Raw genomic sequence first — 19,615 nt, forward strand, 5'->3', positions numbered from 1 at the left:
CAAGAATTATGTTAATATGTGTTGACAGAACGGAACACCCCAGCTGCCTTTCTTCACAGGCCAGCACTGTGCTTGGGTTCTTAGACATTTTGTGCTACGTACCCCTTTGCACTCTGTGGACCCCTTTTCAGAATTGTGTATTAAAAGGCATACAATAAATAATAAATAATCACAAAGAAACTGATTTATTGAAATACAGTTATCAAAACACTGAGAAATGGAGATGTAGTAACATGTGTTTCTTTATTAACAAGAGCTAGTAGGTTTCCTTATTATGAGAAGAGTCAGTCCTTTCAGTGTAGTGATGACTGAGGAGGGAGAGGCGAGATTTCTGCAGCAACTGTGACACAGAATGAAAATGTCCTACATTCCATCGGAGACAGAGCCACAGGTATTGCTCACGGTACAAGGTTTGTTGTCTCATGAATAACGGAATGAAATGTTAAATGTAAGTGGTTAGTAAAAATAAAGATGTAATTTTTTTTCTCCTCCAAAATCACAGAGCCCCTAATCTAGTCTTTGGAAACGGCAGTCCTGAGGTTCTACTCCGTCTCAGTTCCTGCTTTCAGTCACTGAATCCGTCGTCCCTCCATCAGAAAGGGGTGGGAGGGAAGGCGGCTCTCAGGCCCTTCCGGCTATGCCAATAAGAACCCGGGTGCAGGAGGCTGAAACTAATGGCGAAAACACTGTTTGGAGCTCTCTGTAGATTTCGATTATGTGTGCTTTCTGTTTTGTCCATTATCATGGAAAGAAACTTGGCTGTATTCACATAGTTTTCCAGGAAGAATTAAATTGGAATTAAATTAAAAAGAATTAAATCATTCTCCTCTCTCAGTCTGATAAGTGCAGAATGGGTCATTTCTCTGAGGGCTGAAGAGACGCTCTCTCCAGAGCTCAGTGTGTGCCCCCTGCTATTTTACCCCATGGTGATCTGGGACAGTTTGTTAGAAGCGCAACTCTCAGGTCCCACTCTAGACCTGCTGCATCAGAATCTGCATCCTAACAAGACTCCCAGGTGACCCACGTGCACGTTACAGTGTGAGACGTGCCGGCTTAGAGGACAGAGAATCGCTGAGTCCGAGTCACACCTATGAGACGGGTGAGGTGGCCCTCACCCTGGACAGTAGGGTCTGAATGTGATGCAGCGGTCATGGGTAGCCCTTAGGATCTTTGTGCCAGAGAGCAACTGGATATTTGAGCTGCAGGTGCAAATTAGAAACACTGCTTGTACCGGGTTTCCCACTTCATCAATTTCTAGCACCAACCCTACTTAAGATGCTGGGGGAAATCACCCATTTGTACAATCACTTTCTAGAACCATGCTGGAAAACTCCTGCTCCTTCCAAGCTCTCCTACTCCATCTACTGAAAAGACAGTGTAAAGAAATCCAAATTGGAGTGGTGCTGAATTTATTTTCAAATTTATCCCATTTGGGTCAGTAGCCGGATATACGTAGGAGGCAAATATTTCCTCACTTTATTGATTACGAAACCTGAAAGGCCAATGTGAAGCTTGAGGGATCATTTCAGTGTCCTGATCTGTAACACATCGTCATAGTACCAGGGTCTCCAACATGGCATGGGGCTTCTTTGTGTTTGAAGTGTTGACGACAAAGAAAGTTAATACATATTGTGTGAGTTCAGAAATTCAGACAAGACCATGTATTTGAGTTTAAGCTTCTGGAAGTAAGACCCTGGCTAAAATTACACACATTATTACATTAGCATTTGGTGTCTATAATATTGCACATGCAGAAGCCGGTGTTTTCCATGCTGTCAGAACACTGGTAATGGAATCATGGGGACAGATGTTCCACTTCCCTCTAGTTGCTCTGAAAATTAAAATGCTGAAGACAAAGGGGATAGAAAACCAAGAGAATTAGCTACTTTTCAGTCCACAGGCTTGGATGTGGATTTGGAAGTGTCCGTTACATACCTGGAAGGATGCACATTTCTCTGGCTTCATCAAGTCACAGAGGAGAGGAAACATGGATTGCGTACTTTTAAAATTAAGATTTCTACCTAGTGTTTGACAAAGAAAGGACTTTTGCAACATCAGGAGCTAATCTGACTTATAACGGAGTATGTGTTCAAAGGAGATGTGGGAGGCGCCACCGTGGGAGCTCTAGGTAGGAAAAGGAAGCACCTGTCCCCTCTCAGGTGTGGAGGCAGGGTCACACTCCGCCCTTCGGGGTGTGCAGCGATATTTTCATACTAACAAATACTGGTTGCTATGTCTGTGCCACTCATCCGGTACCAGTTGATCTGTCAGGCAATCTATTTTAAGTAATTTCTGTGACTCAGGGTAGGGAGAGCAGGTGACGCTCATGAATCAATTCTGCAACCAGGGAAAAGTGAACACAAGAACATTTCTTTCTTTTTTTTTGCTGAGGGAGATTCGCCCTGAATTAACATCCATGCCAAATCTTCCCCCATTTTTTAGTATGTGGGCTGCCAGCACAGCATGGCCACCAACAGAGCGGTGTAGGTCCATGCCTGGGAACTGAACACAGGCCACCGAAGTGGAGTGCACTGAACTTAACCACCAGGCCACCAGATTGGCCCCAAGAACATTTCTTTAACATGTGCTTGGAAGATATTTTCCCCCCACATTAAAGAAATTGAGAATTAAAGCAGGGTAACATCAATAATACATCTTGGCTTGATCTGTGTTAAGCAATAAAGCAGAGAGCTGAGGGGCCCATGTGGCTGAGGCAGCCAGTAACACCAGCCAGTCAATGAAAACCCCTTCCCCAAAGGGCTGAATAGTTTTTAGACAAAAACATGAGGAGACGTTACCGAGGTATTTATGTTAACTTGTCACTTTGCAGACAATCACGTAAGTGGAGAGTAGCTGGTACCCTAGCTGTTCATGGGATGGGAAATGTCACCAAACGGCAGTGTGGAAAGTCCAAGAGCAGGCATGCGTGCTTGTACTGTGCAGAGGAGGCTGGGACCAGGGGGTTCCCGGTGACACCGGGCATGGGGCCTCACCCCTCCGTCCGACCCACCTCCCCTTCTCTCATTCGCCCACTTTTCAGAGTGCGTGGCCTGGAGGCCTGGGTTTCTCCCCAACTTCACCCCCAACGTGCCCTGTGATCAGGAGCCTGATCTGTGCTCTTCCACATTTCAGTTTTCCACCTGGAATGATACTGTTTACCCACACCAGACACTCAGCAATGTGTAAGGATCCATGCAAAAACGACCGAGAAGATCCTAGGATTTGGGGGTGAAAGGAATGTTGTGCATGTATGCATCAGGAACGAAGAGCTTTTGCAAGTAGTGGCTATACCTGGAGCACCCTATCTCATTTCTGGGAAAGAAAGGGACACTCTGAAGGATTTGGGGCCTCCAGGGACCAGGATTAGGCTGTTTTCCAGGAGGTCCTGGCCTGCAGTGGAGCCCCTCCCTATAATAGCCAGGGTCTTAAAATTGGCTTTCTGCGCCAAACACTGCCAAGCACTTGCTGTGCCTTTTTCCTTCCCATCTTTAATATTCTCATTTTCCAGATGAGTCAACTAAGGCTTAGTGAGGCTACATAACTTGCCCAAGGCTCCCAGTTTGAAAGTGACTGGGTCACATCTTGAACCAGGTCTGACTACCCACAGGGCCAACACGGTTAGCCCCTTGTCGGTGATTACTCAACTTACCTGATCATAAGAATGACCCGTGTCCATCTGATAAATACAGATTCCTGGGCCCACCCAGACCTTCTGAATGAGACTCTCTCAGGATGGCCTGGTCCTCAACTTGGCTGCCCATTGGAATCATCCGGAAGCTTTACGAAACACTCATGCCTAGGTCCTACCCCCAGAGATGCTGAGTTAGCTGAACTGGGTTGTGGCTTGGCCAACGGGATTTATCTAAAGCTTCCCAGGTGATTCTAACATCCAGCAGAGGTCAAAACCACTGCCCCATCCTGCTATGACCTATTGGGCTGAGGGATGTCCAGAAAATCAGAAATGAGAAACTACTCAGCACTGCCCAGTCCCACACAAGGCAGAAGGAAACCCCATCTATGTGTATGAAACTTTGAGAGATAACAATGAATTTTATATATTCCTTGTGAATATTTCAGAGTCCATACACTAGCAGTGCTGCTCTCCATCACTCTGTTTCTAAAGTAGGTTTGTTTTAATATCTTTTTTGGATTTATAATAAAAATGTAGTTTGAGAGTCACATCAGTATAAAACAAGAAGTGTGGAATTGCTGGGTTTAACTTTATAGTTGGAAAGACGCAAAGGGTTTTGAGGGGCTGGAATCATCAGAAGGTCTGTTCACTCACATAACTGGTGGCTGATGCTGGCTGTCAACTGAGATCTCACTGGGGCTCTTGGCTGAACCTACACATGGCCTCTCCACGTGGTCAGGGCTTCCTCACAGTATGGCGGTCTCAGGGCAGTCAAACGACTCAAGCAGGGGCTCAGGGCTCCAAATACAAGTGCTCCAAGAACATAAGCAGAAGCTGTATAGCCCTCTGTGACCTGTCCTCAGGGGTCACATAGCTTCACTTTTACTAATTCATAAGGCTGATAAAATCTAATCATTGTCTGGGGCTTTTAAATTGGATAGAAGTATTGGCAAGAAAACTTTAATATATTTCCCTTCAAATGAAACAAACACTTAAAATAATAAAACGTTTACATCAAATTTCCTAAGGGTGCATTTGGTTGTGTAAGTCATGCACATTTATACAAATTACCTCCAATCTTGGGTCACAGAAGTGTCGTAAATTGAGTTTTCATAAATTTCTTCCTATTTCAAATTGACTTTAAATTAAAAGTCCACTGAAATTTGTAGCTTTTGTGCAACATAAACTTTAAAACATAAAATTGGTGATTATGATTAAAAAAAATTAAGCAGTACAACTGAGTATGAATGAAAGTAAAAATGCATTTGATCCTCGTAATAACCCCCGCCTCCCCGGATCTCACTCACCAGAGGTGACCGTTCTTAACACTCCTGCTGTTAGTTATTTTAGGTGTCACAAAGCCAACATTAAATAAGTTGCTTCTACCTCTATATCTTGGTTTCTGTTGACCTCTCATCATGAAGATGCGGAAATGACACACTCGTGCTGGCATTACTACGGCACCGTTACTATGGCGGAAGGCTGAAGAACAAGGACCCGAGCCAGAAAGCCTAAGCCTAAATCCCGGCTCCGACATTACTGTATGGCCTCTGGCAAGGTATTGTCTCATGTCTCTGTGGCTCAGTTTCCTCATCTTCAGAATGGAGATAATAATAGCATCTCCCTCGAGGGTTATTACGAGGATCAAATGCATTGATATATGTCAGAGGTTAGAAGTCTGCCTGGCACATATTAAAGTCTATATAATAGCTGATAGTTAACTGTGGTTGTTCCGTTTCTCCCTTCCCCCTCCTCCTCCCCAGATATTTGAAAGTTAGTTCTTCTAGGGGTTATCTTAATGACTTCATCCCCATAGTAAGAAAATTTAATTGCTCATCATAAAATAATCAAATATTACTTTAAGAGTCTATAATGAAAACATGTCCCTGCCTCATCCTTGTACTTCCCAGCAGTGTATACTTATAATTATTTTCATTTTTGGTTCTTTTAGTTCTTATTTCTATAAAGGGATCACAATAACTCTTCCTGGATTTACCCACTCCAGACATCACCTACTGAATCTCACTAGGAAAAATGAAGATTTAGCTCATGTATATTATTCCCTACCTCCTCTTACACTCCTAATATTTGACAGTACTATTATTAGGGCTAATATATCTTTGAAGGTTTCCTCCTCTATTTCACATTCCATTAGCCTTCAGAAGTATTTCCTGTTTCCATTTTAGGTAGAAGAAGAGTGTCCACATCGCTATCTCCAGCCACCTCCTCAGCCCACCTTCTACTTTTAAACCTCTCTCAGGCATAACTTGATTTTTACATTGTCAACATTAAACAGCTACATTCTAGTCTATCACCATCTGTTAGTTGTCTGTGTTTTATCTAAAGATTGAGTCTAAATGTGGAAAACCAATACATAGCAGTTATATTTTACTACTAGTAGGTGAACATTGCTCACTGTAGAGCCAAACAGTGTGCTAGAAATGTAACCTTTTCTTTATGGGTTCAATGTCATGATCCACTTGCCATGCAACAGCTAATGTTCTTATGTCAAGATAAATAGATCCTATTATCTTAAACAACATCCTTAAAAAAAAAAGCAATTCCTCATTTTAGTTTGCATTATATATTCCCAATACCTTTCTTGGATAGATTTTTATTTATCTCAGAGTTGGAAACTACATTTCTTTCCTTGTTGGGAGACTCAACACGTGCCTTCTTCCCCATATTAACATGTAAAGACTTTTTTTTAAAAATATGAATTGCAATTAACTCCATTCTTCTTTTTGGAGATCTTAGAACTCTCTTTTCAAATTTGAACCATTTTCTTTTTAGGCTTGCCTGCTCAGCTGGCTTTTTCAGATTTTATTCATTGGACTGCTGTGTCATTTTTGCCAACTTCTTCTTCAGATTTTACCTTCATTTTGCTGGAGTACATTCTTAAGTAGCTTCCTAAGAAAGGTTAGTTGAGAGGTAAAATTCTGAAGATTTTGTTTGCTGGAAAATATCATCTCCCACTTGATTGTTAGTTTAGCTAACCATAGAAGTCTGGGTCCAAATTCATTATCTGTCTTAACGTTCAAAGTATAGTTCCACTGTCTTCTAGCACTCAATGTTGCCAAATAAAGTCTAAAGTTAGTCTAATTCTATTCTTTTGTACATGACCTATTTTCTTTCTGAAAATTTTAGGACTTTCTTTTTAGCCTCAATGTTTTGAAGTTTCATGCAGATGCTCCTTAGGCATAGATTTATTTTCATTCCCTGTGCCTGCCACTGTGTCAACTCTTTCAATATGCAGACTCATGTTTCCCTTCTGTTGAGAGGAAATTTCCTACTATTATATATTTGTTGACTTCCTCTCCTCCAATTTCTATGCCTTCTTCTTCTGGAACTCCAGTTAGATTTCATACTGGAGCCCCTAGATTGATCTTCTATGTTTTTCATTTTTCCATCATATTTTTCCACCACTTTTTCTTTCTGCTCTGAATACTGAATGATACTACTTTTCCTTATCTCTCAAGTCTCTATTTTGGTCATCACCATATCAATTCTACTATTTCAGTCCTTTTCATGATTTACTACATTTTGGAAGTCACATTTAAAAATTTTTTAAACAGTTTCTTTTTAACTAATTGTCCCCCCACCTCCCCCCCCCTTTTTTTTTTTTGCTGAGGAAGATTAGCCCTGAGCTAATATCTGTGCCAGTCTTCCTCTACTTTGTATGTGGCATGCCACCACAGTATGGCTGATGAGTGGAGTTGGTTCATACCCAGGATCTGAACCTGTGAACCAAGGGCCACTGAAGCAGAGCACGTGGAAGTTTTTTATTTTTTAAAGATTGGCACCTGAGCTAACATCTGTTGCCAATCTTCTTTTCTTCTTTTTCTTCTTCTCCCCAAGGCCCCCAGTACATAGCTGTATATTCTAGTTGTAGGTCCTTCTGGATGTACTATATGGAACGCCACCTCAGCATGGCTTGATGAGCGGTGGAATGTCCATGCCCAGGATCTGATCTAGTGAAACCCTGGGCCACTGAACTTAACCACTTGGCTACGGGGCCAGCCCTGAGGCATGTGGAACTTCAACCACTTGGCCATGGGGCTGGCCCCCAATCTTCCTCTTTTTCTGCTTGAGGAAGATTTGCCCTGAGCTAACATCTGCACCAATCTTCCTCCACTTTATATGTAGGTTGCCACCACAGCATGGCTGACAATTGGTGTAGGTCCATGTCTGGGAGTCCGAACCTGTGAACCTGGGCCACCGAAGCGGAGCAGGCTGCACTTAACCACTATGCAATGGGGCTGCCCCCACTCCCTTTTTTTTTTATTAGCAGCCTGTTCTGGATTTATGGTTTCAATATCCTTGTAAAATTCTTGAGGATACTAACTAAAATTTTTTAAAAGTTCATTTCTATTATCTGCACTATTTTTGGCGACTTGGTGACAGCTGTTTTGTTTATCCATTCTGATGCTTCCTTTGGAAAGGTTCCTCAAATGCCTGGTTGTCTCTGGAAGCCTGCTCACACATACGAACTGGTGGCTAAGTGGAGTAACATGGCAATTGGCTTGAGTTTTATTTGCAGGTGTATAGGCCTGCTTTCCCAAATTCCCCTAAATGGGAGAGCTGACCGCTGGCTCTGTGAAGGTACACAGGTTGTGTAGACAGGCAAGCTTCACTCTAGGGGGTGTGGTCAGTGTTGTAGGGCTGCCGCCCTAGAAAGAGCTTCACCTGCTTTAAAGACCATTTTTCTGGTTCTGCCTTGGGAAAGCCACAAGTCAGTTGATGGAGATGGGAAAGGACAACTGGTTCACTTGTTCCAGGGTAGGGTGGTTTTCAAATATGGCCACAAATTCTTTGATACTCCTCTCATCAAGAGCTGTAGATCTATCCATGTCCCCTCCTCCTGAACCAGGGTGGACTTATGGCTTTTTGACCAACAGAGTTTGACAGAGTGGTGTTATTTGACTTTTCAGGCTAGGTCATAAGAGGCCAATGTCTGCCTTATTTTCTGGAACACTCACCCTCAGAGTCCTGAGATGCCGTGACAGTAATCTGATACCTGAGGCTGCCACGATGTGAGAAGGCCCAAGCCACATGGAGAGGCCACATGCAGGTGCTCCAGATGACAGTCTCAGCTAAGCCTAGCCTCAAGTCAGCCCAGTCCAGGTACCAAAATTTGAGTGAAGAATCTTCCAGATGATCCTAACTCCAGCCTTCAAATCAGCTCCAGCCATTCCAGTATTTCTAGTGACACTGTATTTCCCTGTTATTTCTTAATATTTCCAGTATTCCCCTAGACATTGTGGAATAGAGATGAGCCATCTCTGCTGTGCTCAGTCCAAATTCCTGGAACACAGACTCATTGAGCAGAACTAAATGGTGGTTGTTTTACACCACTGAGTTTGGGGTGGCTAATTACACAGCAATAGATGCCTGAGGCACAAAGACAGTCCTTTAATTATGCTAATTACTCCTTCTCTACCAACCTACTCACACACCACACCCTCTGATTCTGTGCTTGAAGCTCTGAGGGCTCCGCAAGGACCCATGTCCCTCATTTCCATTTCAACCCTTTCCTGTGTGTGCTCTGGGATGAGATCATCCTGCATGTGCTCTGCTCAGCACCATGGCGTGTGATTTCTGTCCTCTAGAAATTCATGAAAATTTCTAAACTACTCTTGGTATGTGTTCCTAGTCTCTGGGAAATGATGGATTCACTTCCTCTGTGCATCACAACTGTTATTTCAATGAGCTGTAGATAGGGAGGTAAACGTCCCTCCTGAGAACCAACCTTGGTTCAGATGAAGAGATGATCCTCTGTTCAAAAATGAGCACATTTCACAGCCATCAATGACTTAGAAATAGGCTGTGCCTATGAGACAACACATGCACAAATATGAAAAATGTAGTCAAATGTCTTTTTTTCTAATCACACAGGCTGTGAAATGGTTTCGATTAATTTTCTTCTCTCTTAGTTGGATGTTGCTTTATTTATTGACTGGTTTTTAAATAAAATTTTTGAAGCTTAATTTATAAGTAATAAAATGCATCCATTTTAAATGTATAGCTTGATGAGTTACAAACAAATTTGTACGTCCATGTAACCACCACCCCAGTCAAGATAAGAGAACATTTCTACTACCCATAAAAGTGTCCCCCACTCCCCTTCCAGTCAACATGCCACCTATCCTCACCCAGTCAACCACTGATCTGATTTCTACCACCATAGACTAGTTTTCACTGTTCTAGAACTTCACACAAGTGGAATCACACAATATCTTTACTTTTGCTCTGCTTCTTTCACTCAGCATATTTTTGAGCTTCTCACCTATGTTGTTGTGTGTATCAGTAATGTGTCCCTTTTTAATTGTTGACCAGTATTCCTTTCGTTTATCCATTTACCTGCTGATGGATATTTGGGATGTTACTGGTTTTGAAGTATTATGATTAGAGCTGCTCTGACCATTTTGGTACAAGACTTTTGACGGACACTGGATGAGTGTTCTAGATCCAGATATTTTAAAGTCCTTCATTTCTTTCTTGGAGGGAGTAGAGTCTCCTTGGCAGAACTCCTGGTGCCAGCTGGGAGACTGGGATCCATAAATGAGAGACTTGTTTTCTCAGTTTTTCTATGAACGATAAAACCCTGGATCCCAGGAGGTAGAGGGAAGGAGCTAACCAAATCACAAGTGGTCTGTGAAAATCAAAGCCAGCATTGCTGAGCTGAAAAAGTTGACTCAGACATGCCTTGATAATAAGCATTTCAAAGAGATAAGCAGCCTCCCTTTAAATAGCACATAAATACTCCTACCACGGAGCAAAAGACTAAAAATGCATCCCCTTTGACTGGCGATGTCTCAGTATTTAGCAATGGCCACACCTATAAGAATAAGCTGTTGAGCAGGGAGCTCGAAAGGAAATGGAAGGCACAGGAAGCTTTGTCCCCTTATAAACATGTGAACTGTTTTATAGCAGATATAGAAAGGGGTGGGAGGGAGTGTTGGCCAACTTCCTTTAAAAACAATAGCAGCAGCAGTAGCATGTTTTTTGAATATTTATGAGTGTCAGGCACCATCCTAGAGTCTACATGCTTTAATTTAATTCCCACACAACTGCTTAAGATGAGTGGTTGTTATGGGCTGATTTGTGCCCTCTCCAAAACTCATATGTTGTACTCTTAACTCCCAGAACCTCAGAAGGGAACTGTATTTGGAAACAGAGGTCTTTAAAGAAGGATTTTGTTAAAATGAGGTCACTAGGCTGGGCTCTAATGCAATATGACCGGTGTCTCCATAGAAGAGAAAATTTGGATACAGATAACACAGAGGAAAGACCATGTGAAGACACAGGGACAAAGTGGCCATCTACACGCCAAAGGCAAAGGCCTCAGAAGGAACCAACCCTGCTGACACCCTGATCTCAGACTTCTAGCCTCCAGAAGTGTGAGAAAATACATTTCTGTTGTTTAAGCTGCTCAGTCTGTGGTGCTTTTGTTATGACAACCCCAGCCAATGAATGCAGGGCTGCATAATGCCTCAATTCCACAGATGTGGAAAACTGGGGATCAAGGTAACCTGTCAAGCTTTGTTTGCCCAGTAATGGAGCCAGCTGACTGACTCAAAAGTCCATGCTTATAAACATTATATTAAAAAAAAACCAACCTATTTTTTTCTCAAGTAATAAAAATAAAATAGTAGGTGGGTCCCTATCTTGTAGGAACTTACAACTCACTTTGAAGACAAACTTCTCATGGGAGGCAGGGTCTACATGGCCCAGCTGTAGAATCCAAAGAGCCCAAGGCATTGCAGGACCAAGCTGGGCATTTTTTAAAGGACTATCCAGGACTGTGTGCCCAGAGCCTTTCAACAGGCCAGATCTGATCTCACGTACAGCACAATTGCTCTTCACCCTTTGAGCTGGGCTCAGTGGTGACGTAAAGGGGCTGTTTGATGGTCTCCTGACAAAAACAGACTGCCTGGTATGGTTGGCCCCCAGACATGTCCACCTCCTAACCCCTGGCACCTGAGGATATGTTAGCTTACGTGGTAAGAGAGACTTTGCAGATGTGATTAAGTTATGGATCTTGATATGGGGAGGTTAACCTGGATTATCTGGATGTGACCAATTTAATCACAAGGGTCTTTAAAGGACAGAGGAAGGAGGGTCAGAGGGAGGAGCAGGAGACGTGATGATGGAAGCCAGAGGGTGGAGTGATACAAGGAAGGGAGCCAAGCCAAGGAATGGAGGCGACCTCTAGAAGCTAAAAAGGCAGGGAACCAGATTCTCCCCTGAAGCTTCGAGAAGGCACACAGCCCTGCTGATGCTCTAACTTTAGACTTCTGACCTCCAGAACGGTAAGAAAATCAATCTGTGTTGTTTTAAGCTGCTAAGTTTATGGTGCTTTATGATAGTGGTAATAGAAAACGAACACACCTGTGTCCCACTGTGAGCCTCCATGTGCCAGGTGCCAAGTGCTGCTGACCTCGGCCAACTCTATTCCCCAGCAGGTGTTCGAATCTGAGTATGGTTCGAAGTGTTTTCCTGAGATATAAAATGTCCTGCTCTCCTTAGGCCAACTGGGGACCAAAGCCCTGCCCCTGAGGCTGTGCATGGGGGATGGAGTGTCTTTAATGAATCTGCCACAACCTCCAACTCTTCCAACAACCCTGTGCAGGCGCATGTGGTCACTCCCATTTTACAGAGAGGCAAACGGAGGCTTAGACCAGTGGAGAGACTTGCCCAAGGTCTCACAGCTGAGAGTGGCAGTCAGGTCCAGACCCACATCTGCCAGAGTCTAAAGCCCATGTTTTTTTTTTTTTTTTAACTTTTTTTTTATTGTGATAGAATATACACAGGAATTACCAACCTAACCATTTTTAAGTGTACAATTCAGTGGCATTAAGTACCTTCATGTTGTTGTGCAACCATCACTACCATTCATCTTCAGAACTTTCTTGTCTTCCCAAACTGAAACTCTGTACCCATTAAACACTAACTCTCCATTTCTCCTTCCCCTGGCAACCACCATTGTACTTCCTGTCTCTGAATTTGACTGCTCTAGATACTGCATATAAGTGGAATCACACAGAATCTGTCCTTTTGCATCTGGCTTATTTCATACTTGAAGCACACACTTCTAACCTTTGCATCATTTCCTGCTGAGCCACAGGGAAGCTTTAGCATGGCTCAGGGTGAGGGCTCTGTGGAGTCTCTCAGCACCCACAGCCCAAGTGTACAGAAGCTTGGGACTCACGCTCGGTCCTAAAGAATACTGTAACACTGAATCCTGAGTCTACAGTGTGACCCAACGGTCCCTGCATTTCCTACAGAGAGGCTTACTAATTCTAACAGAATGAAAGATAATTGCAAAATCCTTCTTTAAGCTCATAATTTCAATGTGCCCTCCATTTACACAAATCCCACTGACATGACAGTCACACAGAATGATCTTTCCATCACATTTATTTCCTTTGCTCTTCCTGATCATCCAAAAGGTGACAGAGGGACAAGCAAGAGGCGTCAGTACTCTACAAACTTAAAAAGGAAGAGTTGGTATATTTTGACTTTATGTTAAACATTCCACAATGGATATGTGCTTACACTATTTTGTAAAACAACACAATGTTTTGATTCATCACTCACAATACTTTTACAATAAAATACTTATCCTCACTCATCCTGACGTGGTCATGGTGACTATGCTCTACATAGTTGTTAATGTAATCAGTTTTTACTTCTAAGCAGCTAATGCATTCCATCCATGCAATTAGCTCCTGGAGGGCCATCACCTAAGTTCTATGAGGCCATTTTCAGAGCAATGACCATGAAGACCCATCTCTCCTTGCTGTTCTGTTTCTGGGGGATGGGTTCACCCTGGGGAATGCCTCTCTGGGCAGCCCTATGTACAAAGTCAGTTCTTTCCCCTTGTAGTCGGATTAGATACTTTTAAAACAGTTTTGGTTTAATGGAGTTTGGCTTACGTCATAGTTGTGAAAATGAAGTTAAATATTGCTTAGTCAAATGGAAAAGGATAATTGCAATCCTGTTGGGGAAAAGAATACCTTTTAGCTAGAAAACACTTCAGGACAGTTATATTTTGTTCTTCTTCTGGGATTCTCTTCTATAACCAGAATTGGAGCCATTTTCTTTCTCAAATAGTCTCCTTGATCCTAACATTTATCTTCATCATCAGAACTTCTTTCAAAACAAAGCAAGAGTTAGCTGGTCAGCATCAGCAGCAAATGGCATAAGGATTCTGGAAACTGACTCTGCAAATTCGTGCTATCTAGGTCAAGTCAGCCCACGTCATTCAAGTTAAACTTGGAGGGACCTCATGAGTATTTGGATGACTTCTTGTCACAAAACTTACTGCTATTAATATTATTACTGAACAGATATCTTCAAAGTCACACGCTGTCTGAGTCTTATTATTTGCATTTGTTTAATGCTTTAACCTCTGATTGTCTCCCTCACCCCCAGCTGGACAACTTTACTCAAATTAGAACCTCTTCTGAGTATAAATCAAAGTGCCTTTCCACAGGGTCTCACATACACTGAGCTTCTGAGATTATTTCTCTCTACTCATCAATAATTTATAGTTTTTTTTTATGCTTTTGTCTTTTAAATTCTATACCAGAATTAAGTGATTATGCGCCAACTTTACAATACTACAGGATTCTATATTTGTTCTATGTATTCACTTTTACCAAAGAGGCTTATGTTTTCATATTTTTTCATGTTGCTTTCTAGCATCCTTTCATTTCAATTTGAAGGACTCCTTTTAGCATTTCTTATAGGGCAGGTCTAGTGATGACGAACTCACTCAGCTTTTGTTTATCTGGGAGGCTTGCTTCTCCTCTTATTTTTGAAAGACAGTTTTGCTAAATATAGTATTCTTGGTTAGCATTTTTTCTTCTTTCAGAACTTTGAACATATCATTCTACTACCTTCTGGCCTGCAAGGTTGAGCAATTTGTGAATAATTTTATGGGAGCTCCGTTAGATGTGATGGATTGCTTTTCTCTTGTGGCTTTCAAGATTCTCTGTTTGTCTTTTGACAGTTTGATTAAAATGAGTCTTAGTATAGGTCTCTTTGGGTTAATCCTGATTGGAGTTCTTTAAGCTTCTTGAATTAGGATCTCCATTTCCTTCCTCAAATTTGGGAAGTTTCAGTCATTATCCCTTCAAATAGGCCCTCTGCCCCTTTCTCTCTCTCTTTCCTCTCTGAGACTCCCATAATGCTTATATTGGTCCTTTGGATGGTATCCCATAAGTCCCTTAGGCTCTCTTCATTTCTCTTTATTCTTTTCTTTTTTCTGCTTTGACTGGGTTATTTCAAATAACTTACCTTCAAGTTCACTGATTCTTCTGTTTGATAGTCTGCTGTTGAGCCCCTCTAGTGAATTTTTCAATTTAGTTACTCTATTCTTCAGCTCCAGAATTTATGTTTGGTTCTTTTATATAATTTCTCTCTTTTTGTTGATATTCTTATTTTGTTCATACATCATTTACCTGATTTCATTTAGTTGTCTGTGTCCTCTTTTAGCTCATTAAGCATCATTATGATAGTTATTTTGAATTTTTTTGTGAGATCATTCATAGATCTTCATTTCTTTAGGATCCAGTTCTGGAGAATTTATTTTGGTCCTTTGATTTGGCCATATTTTCCTATTTCTTTGTATGCCTTGTGATCTTTTATTGAGGTTTGGACATTTAAAAATAACAGCCACTTCTCCCAGTCTTTATGGATTGTCTTCATTTAGGGGGAAATCTTCACCAATCAGCATAGCTAGAGATTCTATAGGCCTCTCAACTTTTCTGGGTTTGTGTCTTCTCTAGGCTTGTAAGTAAAATTTCTCAGCTGAAGAAATGTGCCTTTTTTTTTGAGGAAGATTAGCACTGAGATAACATCTGCTGCCAATCCTCCTCTTTTTGCTGAGGAAGACTGGTCCTGAGCTCACATCTGTGCCCATCTTCCTCTACTTTATATGTGGGATGCCCACCACAGCCTAGCTTGACAAGTGGTGCCATGTTCACACCCAGGATCCGAACCAGCAAACTCTGGGCCGCCAAAGCGGAATGTGTGCACTTCACCACTGCTCCACCTGGCCGGCCCCTAAATGTGCCCGTTTTTACTCATGAGCTCCCTTTGGTGTCTGTTTGTGGTACTACAATCTCTCTGGTGCTGAGGCAAGCCAAGGGGTACATCTTTGTTCTCAGTGGCCCCAGGCGTCCAAAGTGTGCTACTGTTTTTCCTGTCAGTGCTCTGAGTAAGGCAAGACCAAAACCAGTCCCTCAGGCAGCACCTTGAAAAGCCAGAACGTTGGACAGGCATTCCATCTTTCTTTCCCCTCCTGAGGGGGAGGCAAGAAGTTGGGAGTATTCTCCCAATGTGCTGCACTGTGCTGGGAGGGGGATGGAGTATGGCAATTAAGTGCAATGGACTCTTCTACCTGCTCCAATGTACCTCTTTTTGGCCTTGCACTCACCTGGGGTGCTGTAAGCTCTCAATTGGCTTTTGAAGTTCTCACAAAGGCAATTATATGATTCATGTATCTAGTCCATATTATTGTTAAGTTGGTGTCTCTATGAGGGAAGGAGTGCCTGGGGCTTCCTATTCTGCCCTCTTGCTAATGTCACTCTGATGCCCTCTCTACTCATCAGTGATATGAGCACTCCCACTTTTACAGGTATTTCCTTAAAGTATCTGTTCAATTTGGCAGCTGATTAAAATTTTCCTTCAAGTTACTTCAAATTTCTCTCTACCCGTGCCAATACATGTTTCCTTATGAAATCCTTGCCACTTATCATTACCTAATGTTTATACTTGTTCATGAATGTGACAGCTAAATATTTCACAAATCACTCAACTGAATGTTCTTCTCAAGGGAAGCCACCATAGTGTTCCTTCTTCTGCTAACTAATGTAGTGGAACATTTAAAATAGTGATGGTCAGGCAGGACTTATTCTTCCCTTCCTTGCCTTTTACAGCTTGTTGCTCCTTTGTCTATCTTATCAAAATCCCCTCTTCTTCAAGAATATTTAATAGCCTTCATTCTGTGCCTTTTTATCCATCCTCAACCCATCTGCCAAGTAAACACAAGAGTCAGGATTCATTCATGTTCATAGAAGGTGGAAGTAGCCTTGAGGTATCTAAAAGCAGAATAGTCTGAATCATGTTAGGCTTATGAGTGTCTAAATTAAGTAAAGGAATTCTCTCTTCTCCAAAAAAGCCCAAATCTTGCATGGTGGAGATACTATAGTGATAATGGGAGAGACAGATGAGTAAATAGAAAATCCAGACACAATGGAATAACAATAACAATATTTTCACATGTAAAAATGGGGAGATGGCAACTGGGAAGAATGGCTTGTGTGCAACTGTACCACTCCTTAGAAATAACACAGAACGACAACTGCATCCTGGTCGTAGGGACATCCTTCAATAGAATGGATCCCCAAATGAGTGCCTTCATTTCTTTAGACTTTTCCCAAGTGCCTATTGCACTCAGATTCTGACTCTGACATTGACTCAGCCTATCCCTGCCTTGCAGATAACAAGGGAGTATGAAGTGCTCTAGTGGGCTTCACTCCTGGTCATTCCATGGATCTTCAGTAGGTCAGGCATTTCCTGGTTGTATAACCTTGGAGGAAGGTCCTCAATTTGAAGTTGGAGAATACAGGTTTTTGTCTAAGACCTCCCCTAAGACTTTCTATTTGATCTTTTCCCAGTACTTAACTGGCTCTCAATGACAGTCTATATTCATTTTGAAAGGAGGGGGAATGATCAGATTGGCATATTACTAGTAATTGAAATACACAAAGCCTTCTCATAAATGGGGGACTTAGGCCATGAAAACTACTTTTTTCCCTCTACATCAGCACTCTTTATTCTTACTCCTGATGCCTGGTGATTAGAATACTTGTAGGGTGGAGCAAGTCTCCCAGAGCAATTTTACGTAAAGTTTCCAGGTGTGGTGTATATAGAGTGCTGACACTGAGGAATAAAAAGTTATAAGGAAGCATTAATTACTTAAGGTTAATGTCTCTTGTGTTTCCCTGGGAAGACCTACTTAGAATCCAGGAGGACACGACCAAGAAATAATCACTTACTCCTGAAATAAGTTGCATTGTTACTCTAAAGAGGAATTTGATTCTGTTCAATTCAACATCCATGTTTTTGTCACCTGCTATCAACGAAGTACAAAAACAGACATTTTTGAGAAAAATATTGGAATTTCTGACTTACTCTATACATAACTTAGAATCACAGCTTTGTCAACAGGAAAAGTGACACGAATAATATTCTTGCTCTTTTCATTCTCATCCTAGAACTTAGGTAAGGTGCTTCACTGAGCCTCAGTTTTCCCAGCTGGAACATGAAAATAATAATCTACCTCTTTTAGGACTGACATGAGGATGAACAGGATGATGTCAAGTCTTACTGTGAAGCTTGGATGCAGTTGGCATTCAATAGATGTTAATTTCCCTTTCATTCTGAATTCTAATAGATTTTTATTGGACCAAGTGGCTATTATTAAGTTGAGATATTTTATAAATCCAAGTAATATTAAAAAATAATAACTGTTACTAAAGCAAATTCACCAACACCCTACAAAGCTATGGTCAGGTGGACTAAAGTGATGGAAAAGGAACAAACTATTCTATAGACAAATGGCAAGAAAAATAGAATTCAGCAAAGATGAAGAAAAGGCAAGCCAAAAGAAATCTGAACCAGATGAACAGATTAAAAATGTCTGAAGTAGGAGAGTGTTGCATTAAAACTCTTGGTAGGATGAAACAGAAAACTGGGATTCCATGGAAAAGATACATAATTTAAGGAGTTATTACTTGCATCCACTTGTGGCCAACTGTTCCTGAATAAATATACGCCTGTAGGGATAAATGACACGATACATGTTTGTAGTCACTTTGGCTCCCAGAAAGAATGAGACTGTAGAAACTGGTGGTTTAGTGTTATTGTTACAGCTGTTGTTGACAGCTGTTATTAGCAGCTGCAACTCCATCCCTTAGAAAAGAACTGACAGGCAGTACTGGCTGAGGATGGACATCCACGGGAAACATCTTGGTAAATTTAGACCCAGTGAATTGTTGGTGTCAGATTAATAATAACTGGCTGCTACCCTACGATATTATTATAACATCAACATGCTTTTAAATTCTGTCTCATCAAGTAAGACAGGGCATGCAATGATGCCCCACTGCATAGGGAAAAATTGAGGAAAGAGACACATCCTTCTCTGAACTCTACCTGCCCTTACACTTTTCACTCCTCAGCTTGCCTCTATATGGCAAATTTTGGATGGGGACCAAGACTTACATTTTTATTTCCAATCATGGGACATATATCATACATCCATCCAACAGATCCACCCAATAGATTGCAAAAATGACCCAAGGTTATTTGAAGTTCCTCTCATCAAGAGGTGAAAACTGTTCCCTCCTCCCTCCCTGGAATCTGGGCTGACTTGCTTTGAGTCATAGCACACAGCGGAAGTGGTGGGGTGTAAGTTTGATGCCTCGGTTACTAGAGGCCTTGAGCTTAACCTAAGATTTCTTGAGGCCTTGGCTCTCCTGAGGGAGGTCTATGTCTTGACTCCTGACAAGAGAAAGAGTTGTTGGGCTAGTTCAGAAAAAAGGGCCTCTGTGGAGAATAAAGCATGCTCTTCAACTCCCTCTCTTCTTCCCGAGTCACAGGGATGTGGCGGGCCAGCAGGTGTCAGTAGGTAGCTCAGCCCACCTGGGGTGATGAAGGAGTGGTCTCTCTTCTTAGGGACGCATATTTGCTCTTCTCCAGGTGTTCTGCTCACATTCTAGCAGGCCCATTTCCCATCCCCCACTGGGTATCAAGACAAAGTGTGGGCTTACGTTTGAGAGCAGCTGTCCAATGGAACTTGCCGTGATGACGGAAATGGTCTATAATCTGCGCTGTCCAATATGGTAACTGTTATCCACACGTGGTTATCGAGCACTTGAAATGGAACTGGTCTAACTGAGGAACTGAATT

General features: G+C 42.0%; 1 protein-coding gene across 3 annotated transcripts in view; it reads right to left on the reverse strand.

Annotated features, from left to right (window-relative positions):
* Positions 1-19,615, reverse strand: part of SLC24A3 (solute carrier family 24 member 3) — a 456,403-nt gene that overhangs the window by 67,618 nt on the left and 369,170 nt on the right. The window lies entirely within an intron of this gene.

Source organism: Equus quagga, chromosome 12 (assembly GCF_021613505.1).
Source record: "Equus quagga isolate Etosha38 chromosome 12, UCLA_HA_Equagga_1.0, whole genome shotgun sequence".
Lineage (NCBI taxonomy): Eukaryota > Metazoa > Chordata > Mammalia > Perissodactyla > Equidae > Equus > Equus quagga.